This window comes from Arvicanthis niloticus, chromosome 1 (genome assembly GCF_011762505.2).
Source record: "Arvicanthis niloticus isolate mArvNil1 chromosome 1, mArvNil1.pat.X, whole genome shotgun sequence".
NCBI lineage: Eukaryota > Metazoa > Chordata > Mammalia > Rodentia > Muridae > Arvicanthis > Arvicanthis niloticus.
In genome coordinates this window covers 19,765,125-19,782,296 of record NC_047658.1, presented here as the reverse complement: position 1 = coordinate 19,782,296, position 17,172 = coordinate 19,765,125, and positions in this window count along the sequence as shown.

Here is a 17,172-nt window from a genome sequence, read left to right as displayed (position 1 = left end):
CATTTTTGTCCGGGAAGGGAAGAAGAAGAGAATTCTCAGGGAGATCTCTCTTCCATGGATCTCAACTGTTATCTATTTTATCTACAATTGGGTCTGGCTTTGTGGATGTTATCTATTTGTTTCACTAATCTTTCTAGCAGCCATCTAGCTGTGCCTTCTTTGGTATCAAACAGACATATTGATCCTCTGCCCCATATGAGAACTGGGTCCGGGCCATTCCATTTAAAGGTAAGAGGGTCCTCCCACATAACTGGCATTTTTATTAGTCTCAGGGTACCAGAGGCAATAAGCAGCAGATTTGCCATGAGCGTCCAGGTTTAGAAACTTGAGAACAAAAAGGCATGATGGAGAATATTTTTAGAAGGCCCATTCTGGGGGTATAATTCACTCTTCTTTAACTTAAGTAGAGTATTTTGATAGTCTGGTGGGCATGTTCAACAATGCCTTGACCCTTGGGATTATAGGGAATGCCAATAATGTGTCTGATTTGTAACTGGCAGCAAAACTCTTGAAAATTTTTCCCAGTGTAGCCAGGACTGTTATCAATCTTAATAATTTTAGGCTTACCCATGATGGAGACACAATTTAAAACATGGGCTATAACATTCTTGGAAGCCTCTCCAGTATGTAAATTAGCAAGAATAAATCCACTAAAGATGTCTATGATCACATGAAGATATTTAAGATTGCCAAATTCAGGAAGATGTGTGACATCCACTTGCCATATTTCATTTGGAATCAAACCTCTGGGATTAATGCCCAGGTAGGGAGTGGGCAACAGTGTGACACAGGTGGGGCATTGTTTAACAATTTGGGGTGCCTGTTCATGAGTAATCTTAAAAAGTAGACGAAGGGCCTGGGCATTTATATGATGTAGGGCATGGGTTTTTTGGGCCTGTTCTACAGAGCCTATCAACATCGGGAAGGTCAAGCAGGTGGCAGCATCTGCACAAGCATTTCCTCTAGAAAGGGGGCCAGGCAGATCAGAATGAGCACGGAGATGTCCAACAAAAAAGTGGTGGCATCTAGAGGCAATCAATTTTTGAATCTGAGAAAAAAAAGTGTAGCATTCGTGGAGGGTTTAACATAAGGAATCATCTCAAGAATGGGGACAGAATGAGCAATATAGCCACTGTCAGTATACAAATTAAAGGAGCGACCCTTCAATAGTTGGAATACTTTTATTACTGCAAAAAGTTCTACAAGTTGGACCGATTTAAATGGGGAACAAATAGGGGTAGCCTGTCCATCTATAACACAAGATGCCATTCCATTAGAGGGGCCATCAGTAAACACCAAGCAAGCGTTTACTATTGGTTGAGGAGGTCAACTTTGGGAAAATAAAGGAATGAATCTTAGCAAATTGAGCAATTTATCAGCAAGATAATGGTTATGAATTATTCCCAAAAAGGAAGAGCAAACTGTGGGCCACTCATCTGTGGTTTGCATGAGCCAATCTAGTTGATTTTTAGAATATGGCACAATTATTTTATCAGGATCTTTACAAAAAAAAAAAAAAAAAAAAAAAAAAAAAAAAACCTGGTGACTCTGTCCAAGTATCAGAAGAATAAGCTTAGCAACCAAGGAGGTATAAGGGGTGAGTACTTTAGGGACCTGAGAGGTGAACCCAGAGAAGAGGGCCATGTTGCCAAAACACTCCTGTAGGTGTATGAGAGGTGGCACAGATAACAAATAGGAGTCGTTTTTCATAAGAGATAAAAGAAATTCCCTGTTCTTGGATGGCTTTTTCTACCAACCGTAAGGAGCATGTAGCTGCAGGGGTCAAGGAACAGGGGAAGGAAGGATCGGAGTCTCCCTTGAGAACATGGAAAAGTGGCTTAAGCTCACCAGTGGTAAGTTTAAGATAAGGTCTGATCCAATTTATATCACCTAACAATTTTTGAAAATCATTAAGAGTTTTCAAATGGCCTACTTGGAGCTGGAGTTTGGAGGTAACAATTTTCTGATGGCAAAGCTCAAAGCCTAAATAAAAATAAGAATCTTGGAGCTCAATTTTATCAGGGCCAACCTGGAGTCCTCTATCTGTCAGCTTCTGTGATAGTTCTTGACAGCAGTAAAGTAATTGGGCAACATCAAGTCCTGCTAAAAGAATACCATCCATGTAGTGGATAAGATAGATGGAAGGCCATATTTTACGAAAGGGATCAACTACTTGCGTCACAAATTTCTGACATAACGTTGGGCTGATAGCCATGCCCTGGGGTAGGACCCGCCACTGGAAACGTGACATGGGCCCTTTGAAGTTGGTTACTGGCAGGCTAAAGGCAAACCACTGTCTATCTTCAGGGTGTAAGGGAATGATAAAAAAGCAATCTTTGAAGTCCATTATTATCTTTAAAAATCCAGCAGGAATGGCCACAGGGGTGGGCAATCCAGGCTGTAAGGCCCCCATAGTAAGCATAGTTTTATCAGTTTCTCTCAAACTTCTAACAGTCTCCACTTGCCTGATTTTTTCTTAATAACAAAGACAGGTGTGTTCCGAGGGGAGATGGTAGGTTCGATATGACCGGCAACAAGCTGTTCCTGTACTAACATTGTTGCTGCAGCCAGCTTTTCTGAGATCAATGGCCATTGATCAACCCACATGGCTTCATCTGATTTCCATGTAATTTTGTCTGCGTGGGGTACAGGGATGTTAATGGCCACTAGGGTAAATGTTCAGCACCAAGTCCCAGGCGGTCAAATTTTTCAGTCACTGAAATAGGCTCTTTTATTCCTTGTGAATGTTTTCCTAGCCCTTGCCCAGGTCGAAATCCCTGTTTTAATGATTTGATGAGCAACTATCTCACTAGGGCTATACATAGTAAGATTTAACTGACCAAGTATGTCTCTGCCCCATAAATTGATGAATAAGTCAGGCACAACATAAGGCTCTACTGTACCACAGTTACCTTCTTCATCTGTCCATGTAAGGACCTTAGAGTTTTACTGGGGATTAGAGGTTTGCCCAATGCCCTTTAAGTGTGTTAATAAGGCCATCGGGGGCCAAGAAGGCCAGTTTTCTTGTGAGATAATCGTGGCATCAGCTCCAGTGTCTATAAGGCCTTCAAAGGCTTTTCTCTCTAATTTTAATTTAAGAAGAGGTCTATCTTGGGTAATTTGCTGGACCCAATAGGCATCAGATGAAACAAGGCGGTTAAAGCCCCTAGACTCTCGAAGGAATCTTTGATTAGGGTGTTTAAGGGGAACCAAAAGCAACTGAGCAATTCTCTGTCCTGATTTCACAGCCAAGGGACCAGAGGTGGACAAGGCCAGGATCTTTATTTCACCTGTATAATCATTATCAATCACTCCAGGGGAGATATTTAAACCCCCAAGAGTAGAGCTGGCACATCCAAGGAGGAATCCAAAGGTATTAGGGGGCAAGGGGCCAAAGACTCCAGTATATAGAACTTGTGTCCCCATCTCAGGTGTCAATGTTGTATCAGTGGAAGAACAGAGGTCCAATCCTGCACTGTGTGTGGTTGCTCAGTGGAGGGAGGCAATGCCAGAGTCTGAGGGGTTTATGTCTGAGGGACAAACCAACAGCCCCAGGGTTTTGTCTGGAGTTTGGAGCCAGGGGATGGACCCTCTGGAAGTTTCACTGCCTCAGAGGCAAGGCATTACCTTGTACAGCTGCCTTGGAACTTCAGCGGGAACACAAGGGGGCAGGGAGTGTATGTTCTGCCTTAGGGACTTTGCACTCCCTAGAGAAATACTCTGGCTGTTTGTAATTAATGCAAGTTTTTGAGTGGCCGCCCTGAATAAAGTCCTTAAGGGAAGCTCCAATGGCAAGTCACATCGCATGAGCTGAACCAATGCCTACACACAGTTTTATATAATCAGAAATTTTGCCACCTGACAGGCAGGATTTGCATTCTTGAATGTAAGGTGTTTGAGAAAAGTGCTTTCGTTTCATCACTGCTGACAAGCCTCTCAGCTGCATCAGTAAAGCAGCTGACAAAGCTGCTATAGGGCTCGTTGGGACCCTGGCAGACTTTGGCTAGAGAAGTGGTCACCGACCCCTTGGGAGGGAGTCATTTCCAGGCCTTAAGACCCGCATTCTAAATTTAGGCTAGAAGGCCAGGAGGGAACCAAGCCTGTTTTTCGTTAGTATCATAAGGGCTCAGCCCCAAAAGCGTATCTTTGGTCCACTTCTTTGAGGTTTTACTTTCAGAATTGCAAAGTGCTATTTCTTTGCAGTTTTCAACAAAATCGGTCTTCCAAAGAACATAATCTCCTCCCACCAGGGTGGCACATGCCAGAAAATACCAATCATTGGGGACATGCCACCGATCACTCAAATTTTCAATTAAGGATATAGTAAAGGGGGCCATTAGGCCCCATAATTTGTCACTACCATTTTTAGGTCTTTTACATGTTTAAAGCCTAGACAGCGATGCAGTTGATCTTTTACTTCATCTCCCTCACTTTCCAAGTCTACTGAGGCTTCATTTTCATTATCAGAGGCCTCATTGCCCAAAGACATTGTATCCTCATTATCTTCCCCATGGGGGGGGGTCATCTCCCCTTTAGAGTGTGAGGCAGAATTTTTATTTGTGCTATTGGGAGAGACAGCAGACTTGTTCCTGATGACGGGGAAAGCCAATATAGGTTTCTGAAATTTTGGTTTCGATTTATTCTTGGAGACGGCAGTTGAAGAGGAAAGTTAATTCTAAATTAAGAGCTCATCGTTCTTTAACTAATTGCAAATGTTCCCGTTTTTCCTCTATTAACTTTCTAAGGGAAGCTAGTTTTTTGTGAAAGTTGGGCTTTAGCCTTGGTGGCATAATCGGTAATGTTGGCCAAGTCAAGGACCAGGGCACAAAATGGAGGAGCAGCAGCATAAGGAGATGGTCCTGACAAAAAGGAGCTCAGGGGCGGCCAGTCAGGATTTTGGCATTTGGCTGCCTCCTACTCTAGGGACAATGCCTCTTCGGGAGAGAGGCCATTGTCAGTCACATTCTTGGCCAGGGGTTTTAATGTTGCAAGGGAGGGATAAATTTTAACAGGAGGAATTTTTGCAGGTGTCTTCTCAGCTGCAGCAGCCTCAAGGGGGTCGGCAGGGACCTCTGAATCAGGCATGGCAATAGAAACAGACTCACAAACAGAGGGTGGTCGGGAGTGTCACTGTAAGGCCTTTTCTCAGTCTTTTACCATCGCCTGAATGTCTGGCCATTGTTTATAGACCTTGAGTGTATCATTCACTAAGTTCCAATAGGAAAAGGCCTGAACAGAGACTTTTTCTGGACCAAAGGTTTCATAAAAATCTTTTAAGCAATCTCCAATCATAGTGTAAGGCCCACTAGAAAAAGAACTCACGATCCGTGGAGAACTGCAGACGCACCCCAAATCACTCACGAGAAACACATCTTGATGCAAACGCAAGAGGTTTACTGGCTAGCCAGGGCTGTCCTCCCTTCCAGCCCGCTCAGGGGCCCGAGGGATTCCGCAGCCCCCAACAAAAGAAGTTTACAGCTTTTAAGGGGGCATCTACAAACCAGGTGGGGGTGGAGTTAGGAAAGGGGGAAGGCTGAGAGTGGAGTTAGGGAAGGGGGAAGGAGGGGAACAGGTCACTAGGTCATCGATACATTTGATCTCAAATTCCTAAGATGGATGGTGTGTCACTTTATAATTGGCTATTTCGAAGTAGTTTCACACTATATATCATGAGCTCCAGTTCAAGGGGGTCAGGCTTATCTCAAACTTTTAGCATCCTGGCACCAACTGTCTCAGGGCTGTTAGTTCAAAGCGCGGCCAGGCTAATCTCGGGCCCATAGCATCCTGACACCAAGAATCTTAAGGTTTGTTTAGTTAGGGCCATCTGTTCAAATGGTCAGCTAATTTCCTGGGACTGAGGCAACACAGTGTTTGACTTACAGGTTTTTATGTCTTTGCTTTTAAGAGTAGGGTTCAGGGGATCAACTTATGATTTTTCTATCTTTCAATAGCATGTCTTTTCTCATCAATAGTCTCCTCTTGGGGGAACCATGGACAAACATTACCAATGAAATAAAAAAAACTTTAAGATCTTTTTTCTTAACTCGCGTTCCTCGTGTCTTAAGGGACTCCTCGAGACCCTTTAAGAATAAATCATGCTTACTTAATGCTTGTCCCATGATTGCATTGCTCTATCTTACCTTAAACAGATCGGACTCACAGGTGGGCAGCTCTGTGGCGATCACGAATGCAGATCTTCTCTCGAGTTCACGGTGAAACAGTGATCCTATGGGTGACAGACATCCATGTAGGGGCAACAGTCAGACCCCCGACCCAAATGCCTGATGTTGGGTGCCAATTGCCCTGGCCCTTGGGGAATTCAACAAGAGCCTAGGGATTGCGCGGGGGGGGGGGGGGGGGGTGGGGGTGTGAAAGAATGAAGGGATAAGAGACACAAAGGAGAGCAAGTCAAGGGTTTTGATCAAGCTCTCAAATATTAATCTCAGGCGGCAGGTTATAAAGGCATAGCAAAACAGGAAGTTTAGGCAAGGTTTATAGCTTAAGGCTATCCCACTATCATATCCTCAATGCCTAAGACCATCTCACTATCATAACCGGCTCCCAGGAAATACCAGATGTTCTTACGTTCCTGGGGCCTGAGACCTCATCCTTTCTTAACCTTGTACTTTAACTGACTAGGCTTTTCCAGAACAGCAGGGAATTTCATTGGTTTGGCTCCTGGCACTGGACCATTTGGCAGAAATACAAGTTCCTACACTGGCCTTGCAAACCAGAGACCTGGGAAGAATCCCACAGTCTCTATTGTCAAGTCCGAGAGAGAGACAGAGAGACAGACAGAGAGACAGAGAGAGAGAGACAGAGAGAGAGAGAGACAGAGAGAGACAGAGACAGAGAGAGAGACAGAGAGAGAGACAGAGAGAGACAGAGAGAGACAGAGAGACAGACAGAGAGACAGAGAGAGAGAGACAGAGAGACAGAGACAGAGAGAGACAGAGACAGAGAGAGAGAGAGAGAGAGAGAGAGAGAGAATGCTCTACTGTTCAGAATGATTATGTCAGTTTTCTCCATCCACTAAGTGGGTCACCAGGCTTGGCACTGAGCCTTTACCTACTGAGCCATCTGGACAGTCCTCTGGTCTTACTTCTTTTCCATCAATAAAACCTATTCTAGCCCGGTGTGGTGGTGGACCTCTTCAGTCCCACCACAGTGGGGGTGGTGCGGAGAGCCAGAGGCAGAGTGGATCTTGGTGAGTTCGAGGCCAGCCTGGTGCACAGAGCAATCACTAGGACAGCCAGAGCTACATAATGAAACATTTTCTTGAAAAAAAAAGTTGTAAACATATTTGCCCCCTTTTAGCTTTTAATCTTTCCATGTTCATTCTAGACATAACGGAGACGATTAATTTGAACATCACCTAGGTCTTTAATAAAGACTCAGTAAATGTTGACTGTTACAATAGCAGAAGACATGGTCCCAGTACAGTAGGTGGGAGCGTATTTAATCACCAACACCGTGTCAAAGGTGACAGATGCATTTACAGACTTCTGTCAACGCCACAGTGTAAGAATGTTGCACTAAAGAGCTGAGGAGGAGAGGAACTGTACACAACTTCTTCGTTGACCTGGTCACAGTGGCTAGCTGTCCTTCATTCTCCTCTTCTTCCATGAGGATAGCTGACCTTAAGGAGACAGTGCAGGCTATATATGCCATTCCTGAGGTTTGACCAAAATGGAAATACTGACCTCAGGCCATGGATAATTTTATCAGCATTATCTGCAGCATCAAAGCTCAGCAGAGCAGCATTTTTTAAATTCATAATCTCATTATGCAAAGTTAACACACCCAGAGAGATGTTAGGATTATGCCAAATACCCTACAGGTGTCTTTAATGGAAGGAATCTGACATAGGCCAAGGACAAGGAAATGGACTGCAGGCAGGAATCTGACATTAGGCTAGAACAAAGAAGTAACTTCAGGCAGAAATCTAAATCCTAGGCTAGAACAAAGAACTAATTATAGGCAGAAATCTAAATCTTAAGCTGGAACAAAGAAGTAGGCTTCAGGCATGAAGATGACTTTGGGCTAGGACAGGGAAGTAGGCTCAGATATTTTGATCATCCTGATAAGTCCTTAGAAATAGTGATCACAGGACTCTGTTTATTGTCCTGCATGTTGTTTGACTATCTGGGTTTATTGTCTTGCTTGTTCCTTGACTATTTGCATCTGTTGTATTGCTAGTTCCTCAACCTAGAGCTGACCTTAATACTTGCATGTAGTTTAACCGGTAAAAAAGCAAAAAGGAGGAGGAAGGATGGGATAGGGGAGTATCTTCAAGTGGTATGTGTAGGCATATTCCCACACACACACACAAGTTGGGAGGAGTAAGGAGAAAAAGAGGTGGAGGAAAGAGAGGAAGAGGAAAAGGAAAGGAGAGGAAGATTTAGGCAGAGGTGTAAGAGCCACGGATGACCACACTTGTACCGAGAGCAGTCCTGGGTAACAACGTATATCTAGGTTAGTTAATTGGTTAACACTTCCAATTGTGTGGGCATCTTGGTATTTGAGCATTACCGAACATATAAAGCCTTTGGTTAATCATTAAGCATTAGAGTCTCATTTTCTACCGGGTACTGTGTGGATGGCTGTGGGGAGCCGACAGAAGTCGGCTATCATTCTTGCAGCCATCTTGAGCCATATACCCTGACAACAGACTTGATTACATCAGCCTACAACAGCTGAGCACACTCTGATAACATCTTGCTTTAGATACCCAGGATCTTTCCTTGGGTGTGTGAGACTTAAAGGTGTGTGACTTAAGGGTGTGACTTAGAGATCAGATTTAGAGACAAGATCTAAGGGCATGACTTAAGGGTGTGACTTAGAGTCACATGACTTAAGGGTGTGACTTAGAAGTGAGACATATAAAAGGCGAGAGGCAGACAGAAGAAATTATTATTAGATAGTAGGCACTTGAGTCTTGGCACTTGGAGAAAGAACTTGGAACTGGGAAAGAGACTAGCAACTGGAACTAAGATTAGGTGTTAGGAACTAGGGACCTGGAACTAGGGACTTGGAGAGAAGAAGAGAGACTGAAGAATAAACAGAATTGAATCACACTCTGTCTGGTCTCCATTCTTCCAGTCCGTCCTCTCTCTCTCTCTCTCTCTCTCTCTCTCTCTCTCTCTCTCTCTCTCTCTCTCTCTCTCTCTCGCTGAACCCTGACCCATGGACTGGAGCAGCTTGGGGTAGTGTGGGCTCTAACAGTTTAGCCCCCAAGGTTTTTGGCAGTGCAGGTTCCAACATTGACAGAGCCATCCACAACATTTTGGCCCCCAAACTTGGGGCAGCTTGGGCTGCAACAGACAGCAGGATGGTCTGGGCTCAGCCCAACCTTGTGAAGACACCGTGGAAAATTGGCAGAGCCATCTCCCATGCTGGTGTGTTGTGGGTGGCAGGGCCGGTGTCTCTGGCCACCTGAGCCAGAGGACTGAGCCTGTGGCCTGAGCTGTGGTAGCAGTGAAAACACACAGCTGCTAGTGACTTCAAGCCTAGCCTAGTCAGGAACATGGTGGCCCCATATCACAAGACAGATCGAATGCTGCCATTTTAAATATTATATCAACAGGTATGAATATACAGCTATTTGTGGAATTAACTGATGACCATAAGAAATGATCAACCAGTATTATGAATTCATTGCCTAATTTCTAGGGTATGGCTTTAGTGTGATATCCTGGATATGCGTTGTCCAGGAATACCTGTATTAGATATATCTCGCATATGCCTTCTGCCCAATATGATCCTTTTTTCATTATCTAGTAAAGTTTGGAATTCCAGGGTCCTTCTCCCCAGTCCTATTGTAAAGAGATATCTAATTCTCTTTCTACTTCTGCAAGATTGCTTCTATACGTTTGGCACATTATTAAGTTATGGTTCTGAGTTATAAGGTTCCTTGTTCTATTATACTCTTGTTTGTATTGTTCTCTGAATACTTGCATCTCTGTATTCATGGTGTTCACCATGATGTGGAGTGACTCTATGCTCCTTGATAAGGCATGGAGTGCTTGGGCTGTGTTCTCATTAATTTTCTGAACATTGCAGATTTCTGCCCTGATGGGTGTGACTACTGCTTCTGCTACTGCTCCTCCCATCACGCCTCCTAGAACTGCTCCAGCTAGAAATGCTCCCACGGCGAGTGCCTGTAGGGGTTTTCTACCAAATGTATCTGGGCTGCTGTATTGGTAATTCATGTTGTCTATTCCTCTGCGGTATAACGCAGGAGGTTTAAAGGCTTTAATGAGATGGAGATCAGAATCTTCCTGATTCTAGCGGCCAATATTATTTCTACCGGTAAGGCTGTGTCCGGTACTACAAATGGGGCTTCTTTGACTGAAGGTGGTCCAGGTAGTGAATTTAACCATCCTGGTGGGTAATGTGCTGACATAAATCTCATGCTGGTTTTATTAATACCTGTATAGTCCATTGTAATGTTAAATTCTCCGTCTACCAAGCAGGGGTTATTGTGTGAGTGGTATGATTTGTGGCAGTCTTGTAGTGACATGGTTAAGTATAAGATCTTATCCCAGTCGTCTGTACCTGTCAGCATGGGGCTTGCTTTTGGCTTCTGTGCTGTCCAGTCTGACATTTGCCAGTCTTGATATTGGGGGGTTGGTGATATGTAGCTAAAATAATATGGTGAACCTGAATGATATATGGTTCTTGCATTATGATATTTGATTCCCCAAGCTTTCCACCATTGTATAGTCCTTTCTGGTGCCCTGGTGTGATATTTGGGTGTTAGGCTGCTAAGGTTATAATTACAGTCAACCACTGGGATATTTGTTGCTGTTAAGTTGGGTTTCTCGTATCTAATGTTGTTCAATCCTGTATAGTTAAAACCAGGGATGGTTATGCTATTCATATGTAGAATACCTGACTTTGGTGCTGCCCCAAACTTTGCATATACGTACCTTTCTGGAAAATTAACTGTGGTAATATTTCCTATTGTATCCCATGGTATAGGGAAATCCATTCGTGTGCCATTTACTGCTGTGTCACAAATGTACCTGACTGTTTTATATTCCTCCTTCTTATCACATGTGGTCATATAATGGTGTTGATTATAATAGGTGACAGTTTGCATTAATAATGTAAAGTATGTTCCTGTTGGGGTAAATGTTATGTTTTCCTTTTTAAGTCCAAATGTATTTTTTGTTTGATCTCCCATGGAAGTATTCCTTCTCAGCATTGGTAATCCCCCAAAAAATGGGTACCAGTTTCTTTCTATATGTCCATACTTCCTTTGTTTGTCCTATTTCTGTAATATTGGCTCCTTGATCCCAGAGTGCCGTAAGTGAGGTGTATTCGTAACCTCTTTAAATAGTGGTAAAAATGCTGCCATATTTCCCTTAAGTGGGGCATGTGTGACATGTTTTAATGGTAATATAATTCTACTCGTCCTGTATTCACCCCATGTGTGGTTAGGATTTTATGTCTTTCTTTTTCTGGTCTTAGGGAGCAAGAACTTCTGTTACAGAAGTTCCAGATAATGCTGGCATTTTGTTTTATCACTGTATGCTACCCACCTTGGCATCCATGAATATCCTTAAGCTACCAAAAAGTGTTCATGTGTTGCCTTCGGCATTGTGCATAAGGGTGTTGGTGTTGTTTCAAGTAATGCCGTCTGCCATGTTGTGGTAGGGTGCTGGTTAGTACTAGTGGATGTCTATAATGTTACATCCCCAGGGCCATGGCTGATACCCAATCTCTCAAGTGGGCCACTGTTGTGTGTCTATTCTGGTGGCCCATTTTAAGTGGGGGTAATAGCTTAGCTTGCCAAACCAGGGTATGTCTGGAAAACCTGCTACACAGAGCCAATTTGTTTGGTTCTATGCCCTCTGGAGTTCTGAGTATAGGTAATCATATAACTCCCTGGGGCACCTTTTCCCCCATGGTTTAGGTGGAGAGGGTAAGCCACTCTTAAGTGGGATACCCTCTCTACCTAATGTACAGCAATGTACAGCAAATTCTGTACATTGGATCCAGTTCATATTTGGATCGGGTTTACACGGGTTGGTGTTGTTCTGGGCGTAGGTGAGGGAGATTCTTCTTCCTCTCCCCTTCATCATCCTCTAAATAATAATATACTTATATACTTGTTCTTCCCATGTGAGTGTTATAAGGTTGAACCACGTGCCGATTGCTTCACCTCCCATCCAGTTATGTATCAGGGTATTAGTTTATAGTTTAGGGAAGTTTGAATTTATGGCTAAGTCACAGTCAAACGTGGTTTCAACCTCTACTCCTATGGGGGTTGTTTTATAAACTCCCCTGAGGTTGAGTGTGTTCTGTGTAATCTTGGATGGTCTGTACCAATAGTTATTAAATATTGCTCTCACACTAGAGGCTTTAGACCATACTTCATTAAAATGGTATTTTGTCGGATTTCTTTCATATCTATTTGTATTATAGCTACCTTTTTGACCTAACATATAAATCTTGTTAGGATGATACCATGCTGTCTGTTGTCTGAAGTGTTCACAGCCCCGGAAACAGTGATAATTTAAGCAGTAAGCACACTTGGTCCAGAAGCTGTCTGTTCTTAGCTGGTATGTTGCCCATATCCTATCATCTGCCCACCATCTTGGTATTTTGTATAGTGGGTCCAGAACTTTAGGTCTATAGGTGGGCCGTGGAATTTGTGGTTTGGGGGTAATAGTTAAGGGTGGGATTTTAGGTGTGACAGACACACTATTACTCCCACATATACCAATTCCTGGATATTTAACACACACACAAAAATCATAATATAACATAAAGCAAGCAAGCATAGCCAATGGGTGACACATGGTTAGTAAGGTACATAGCACTACTTCTACAGTCGCTCTGAAAAGCGAATAGCCAAAAATCCAGTAATCAGTAAGCATAGAGTTAGTAACAATAATGTTGTTATAGCATCGGATCCTATTGTTACCCAACAGCCAACCACACGGTTAGCATTTTCAATATTTTCTTGCCATAGTATTTAGCCAGCAAATGGTATAATTGGCTATCAGGCTAGGAGTATTATGATTACTGTGTACTTGGTCACAGAAGTGCACACCAAGGTCCACTACTGGAACGATTCCCAGGAAGACAACAATAATAAGGATCACTGTATAGACCAGTGCTCTCTCACACGCACGTACACACATTGACTGTGAGCGTGATGCTAAGTGCTCCAGTTTGGTTCATTGCAGTCCTCCCTTGCTGTCTGTAGTCCACACGGTGTTCCCAGTGCTGGGTGCTACGATCTCTGTCTGAGTTAGTGTGTCCTTGTGCCTGGGGATGCAAACACAGGGTTTGATTATATTTCTGGTTTTTTCATCTGGATGATCTACAGTCTGTGTGCTGAGGACTTCCTCAGTTGGAAATCGTCTGTTGATTCTAGGTCTGCTATTTAGTTCAAAGGCAGCTTTCGCCAGGGCTTCAGAAAGTGGACTATCTTTATGTGCTATTAATTTTAATTTAAATAATCCATTAAATCTTTCAATACTGCCTGCTGCTGTTGGGTGGCAAGGTGGAATTCCCACATTATGTCAAGGGTTTTTGTTTGTTTGTTTGTTTGTTTGTTTTGTTTTTGCCAATCTCTGTATGATTTTACCAGTAAAGTGGGTTCCTTGATCACTTTGTATTAGTCGGGGTATTCCATAGGCTGAAATCCATGACCACAATGTAAATGTTGTTAGTTTTTGGTCTGGTTTGGATCCTGATTTAGCCATACCTAATCCTGTGCAGATGTCTACTATTGTGCATGCATACTGCTTCTTAAACTCATTTAATGGTCCTATAAATCAATTTGAAGTGTGTGATTAAAGTGTAGTCTATGAGTGTCTATTCCATGGTAATTTTGTTTAAGTCTGGGTTTTGTTGCAGGGCATCCTTCATGTATGGCATTCTTATTCCATGCTATGGCTGTTCCTGGGAGTGACCCATTGGTATGTTGCATGGCTTCCTGCAATGTCCTGCACGTCCAAGGGATTTGTGTATCTGTTCTATTTCTTCTCTTGTAATCCCTGTGTGTGCGTGGGGTTGATTTAATCCACTTTCTTTTAATTTTAAGTTCTGTAGGTCCTGTCTGTTCAGCTTAACAATAAGCTTTGAGTTTTATTGTTACGCTTGCTAGCCTATCTGCTTCATTGTTATACTTAGTCTGTAGATCGTCTTTGTGCTGGTGAGCACCTGCTTGGTATACTTTTATCTTAATGTCTTTAGTGATCTGTGCTATTTCTGCCTAAGCTTCCTTAGATGATAAATCTTTTTCATTGATTTTCCATTCTGTCAATCTCCATTTTCCTGATCAAATTGCTATTCCGTTGACCACGCACCAAGTCTGTAAAAGGATGTAAGTTCTTTCCATCTTTATAGGACCTCCTGGCTGCCAATAAGGCTGCTGTCACTTCCGAGTGCTGTGCTGACCTGCTCTTTCCTTCCTCTACTATCACCATTCCGTCTTCCAGCCTGGAAGCTGCTGCTCTCCAGCACACCACGTTGTTTTTAGTGCTGGCTGAGCCATCAGTTAACCAGTGGGGGATGGGGGAGTGTTGACCTGACCCCCATGCTCCTGTGGGTCCCTGTTTCTGGGGAGGGGAGGTGTGGAGTGTGATTGGTACCAGGCTTTGGTCAATTGATGCCAGTATGTGCTCTGACACCATGAGTACCATCCCCTGTGCAGTCAGGTTTGCTCCTGGAAGGAACTCTGAAAGGTACCATTTCCATTGTAATAACTTTCCTTCCACTGGTGGCCCTGCTCATGCCTCTTCTGGTGCCTTTAGCCATTCGAGAATGGGCACAGTGGGTCAGAGTACCAGCAGGTTCCGTCTTAGGATACTGCGGCATGTGCGGAGAGCTTCATAGGCAATCCTTATTGTTTTTTCAAAAAGTGAATACTTGACATCTTACCAAGGAAAGCAGTTGCAATAGATGCCAATTGGTTTAATCTGTGGTTGTTTAACAAATATATTCCAATTGCCATATCCCTTTATATACAGGATATCTATTATCACTGTATTATCTGCATTAATATAAATTAAATTACTAAATTACCCTATATATTCTAATATACTTTTACTGCTTCCTCCTGGGGTGGTCCTCAGGTGAAATCAGATGCTTTTTTCACTATGTTATACAATGGTTGAGGCAACAACTGTAGGTATGGTATATGTTGCCTCCAATAACTAAATTACCCTATTAAATGCTGGGTCTCTTCTTCTGAGGTCTTGTTAATTTCTTAATTTGTTAATTACTTCTGGGGGAATGGATGGTCCTCTAGTTGACCAGCGTACTCTGAGGAATTTAACTTCCTCTGCTGGTCCCTTTACTTTGTCCTTATTAATGGTCCATCCTTCACTTGTTAGGTGTGCAATTAAGTCTGCTACAGTTTTATGTAGCATTTGTTTGCTGTTTGATATCAGAAGGAGGTCATCTACATATGAAAAGATTATTACTTCTTCTGGTGTGTAGGATTCATCTAAAGGCCACCTCAATGCGTTACGTGCTATAATCGGGTTGGTTTTATATCCTTATGGGACTCTAGTGAATTGATAGTTTTTTCCTTCCCATGAGAATGTGGTGATTTCCCTACAGTTGGGGTGTAGGGGAATGCCAAAGAACATGTCTGTTAGATCTATTGTGGCTAACCATTTGGGTATCACCTGTCTAATTCGAAGAAATATATCTTCTACATCTGGCAATTGTCCAGGCATCTGCTCTGAAAGTTTATTTTCCTATAGTCTACTGTAAATCTCCATTTGCCATTTTGTTTTTTTTTAACTGGTCACATGGGGCTATTATAATTAAAGCTTTGTGTTGCTGCTATAATACCTTCTTTTAATAACGTGTATATGGTGTCCTTCACTTCCTCCATCCCACCTCTTATGAGATATGGCGGTGTGAAGGACGGTGGCATTTTAGGCAGTTCTATCTGTGGAATTTTAACTGTAGCCAATAATATCTTTGGTATTCTTTTATAATTCAAAACTTTGGGGAATAATTTATGTATTGTGGGTAGTGCTATAATATTTTCTGGGGCACTGCACAGAGCGAAATCTAGCTTGTAATTCTTACCATATACTTGCAATATTAGTCTAGTTATAGGTGTTCTGACTTCGCCTTCAACTCCTTGTTCATCTATGTAACCTTTCATTTTACCTGTCTTCAGTATCTGTCCTTTATCTAAGGTATATACATTAACTTCACTACCTGTGTCCAACAGCTACTTAACCACTTTGGTGGTGCCATCGTGTAGTATGGTGGGTGGTGCTATTCTGGGCTTTAGATGTTGCATCCCTGAGATTGAAAGGAGCAGCCTTGTCCTCTCACGTCATTCCTGGGTGGCAGCCTGTTCATAGGCCTTTCCACTACATTCAGCCTTTGGTTGCTGAATTCTGGGTAAGGGGTCATCAGCCGTTGCCCCCCCCCCCGCCCCCCGCCACCCTTGCCCTAAAAAAGGCCTGCAAGGAGCTTAGTCCTGGTCTAATTGGGAGGTTGGTATTTGGTCTTCCAAATGGTCTTATATTTTTGAACCATCTCTTCATTCCATTAAGTTTCTTACCCTTAATGGGTAGGGATACAACCGTCTCTGAGTCTAACTTTCTGCATGATTTTAAGAAGTCTATGGCATCTGCCACAGTTTGACATCCTTGCAATGGCCCAGCTAGAGTTATTCTGAGGTGCTATGGCGCTCCTTTCAGCAGAATCTTTCTATCTGTGCTGCCTGTGGGGTGGGTACCTGGTTGTAAATGAAGTGGAGGACTCCTAATTTTCTTGCTAACTGAATTGCTTCCTGTAAGTCATTCCATTTTGCTGAGACTCGAACTGAGTAAGATCTAAGGAGGGGAACACATACCTCCAAGTTGCAGTTATCCAATCAAGCAGTGGGTTCGTGTCTCCTCTGGTGCTAACATGTGCCCTAGAGCGTTGAACATGGTGGGATTTTCTGCCACGTTCCTAATTTTGTGCATCTCTTGGTCAGATAACATTACTGTATCTGCTCCCTTCTCCACAGTTTTACTATGTAGGATGCATCCTTCATGCCATTTGGGGCAAAATTTTTTTCTAAGTTCTTTAAGTTCCTGTGGGGAATATGCTCTGGTTTCCATTATTACCTCCGTGGGGCCAGCATATTCAGACCCCCTTACTGGCGTCTGAAGCCCAGAGACAGTCATTGGCAGT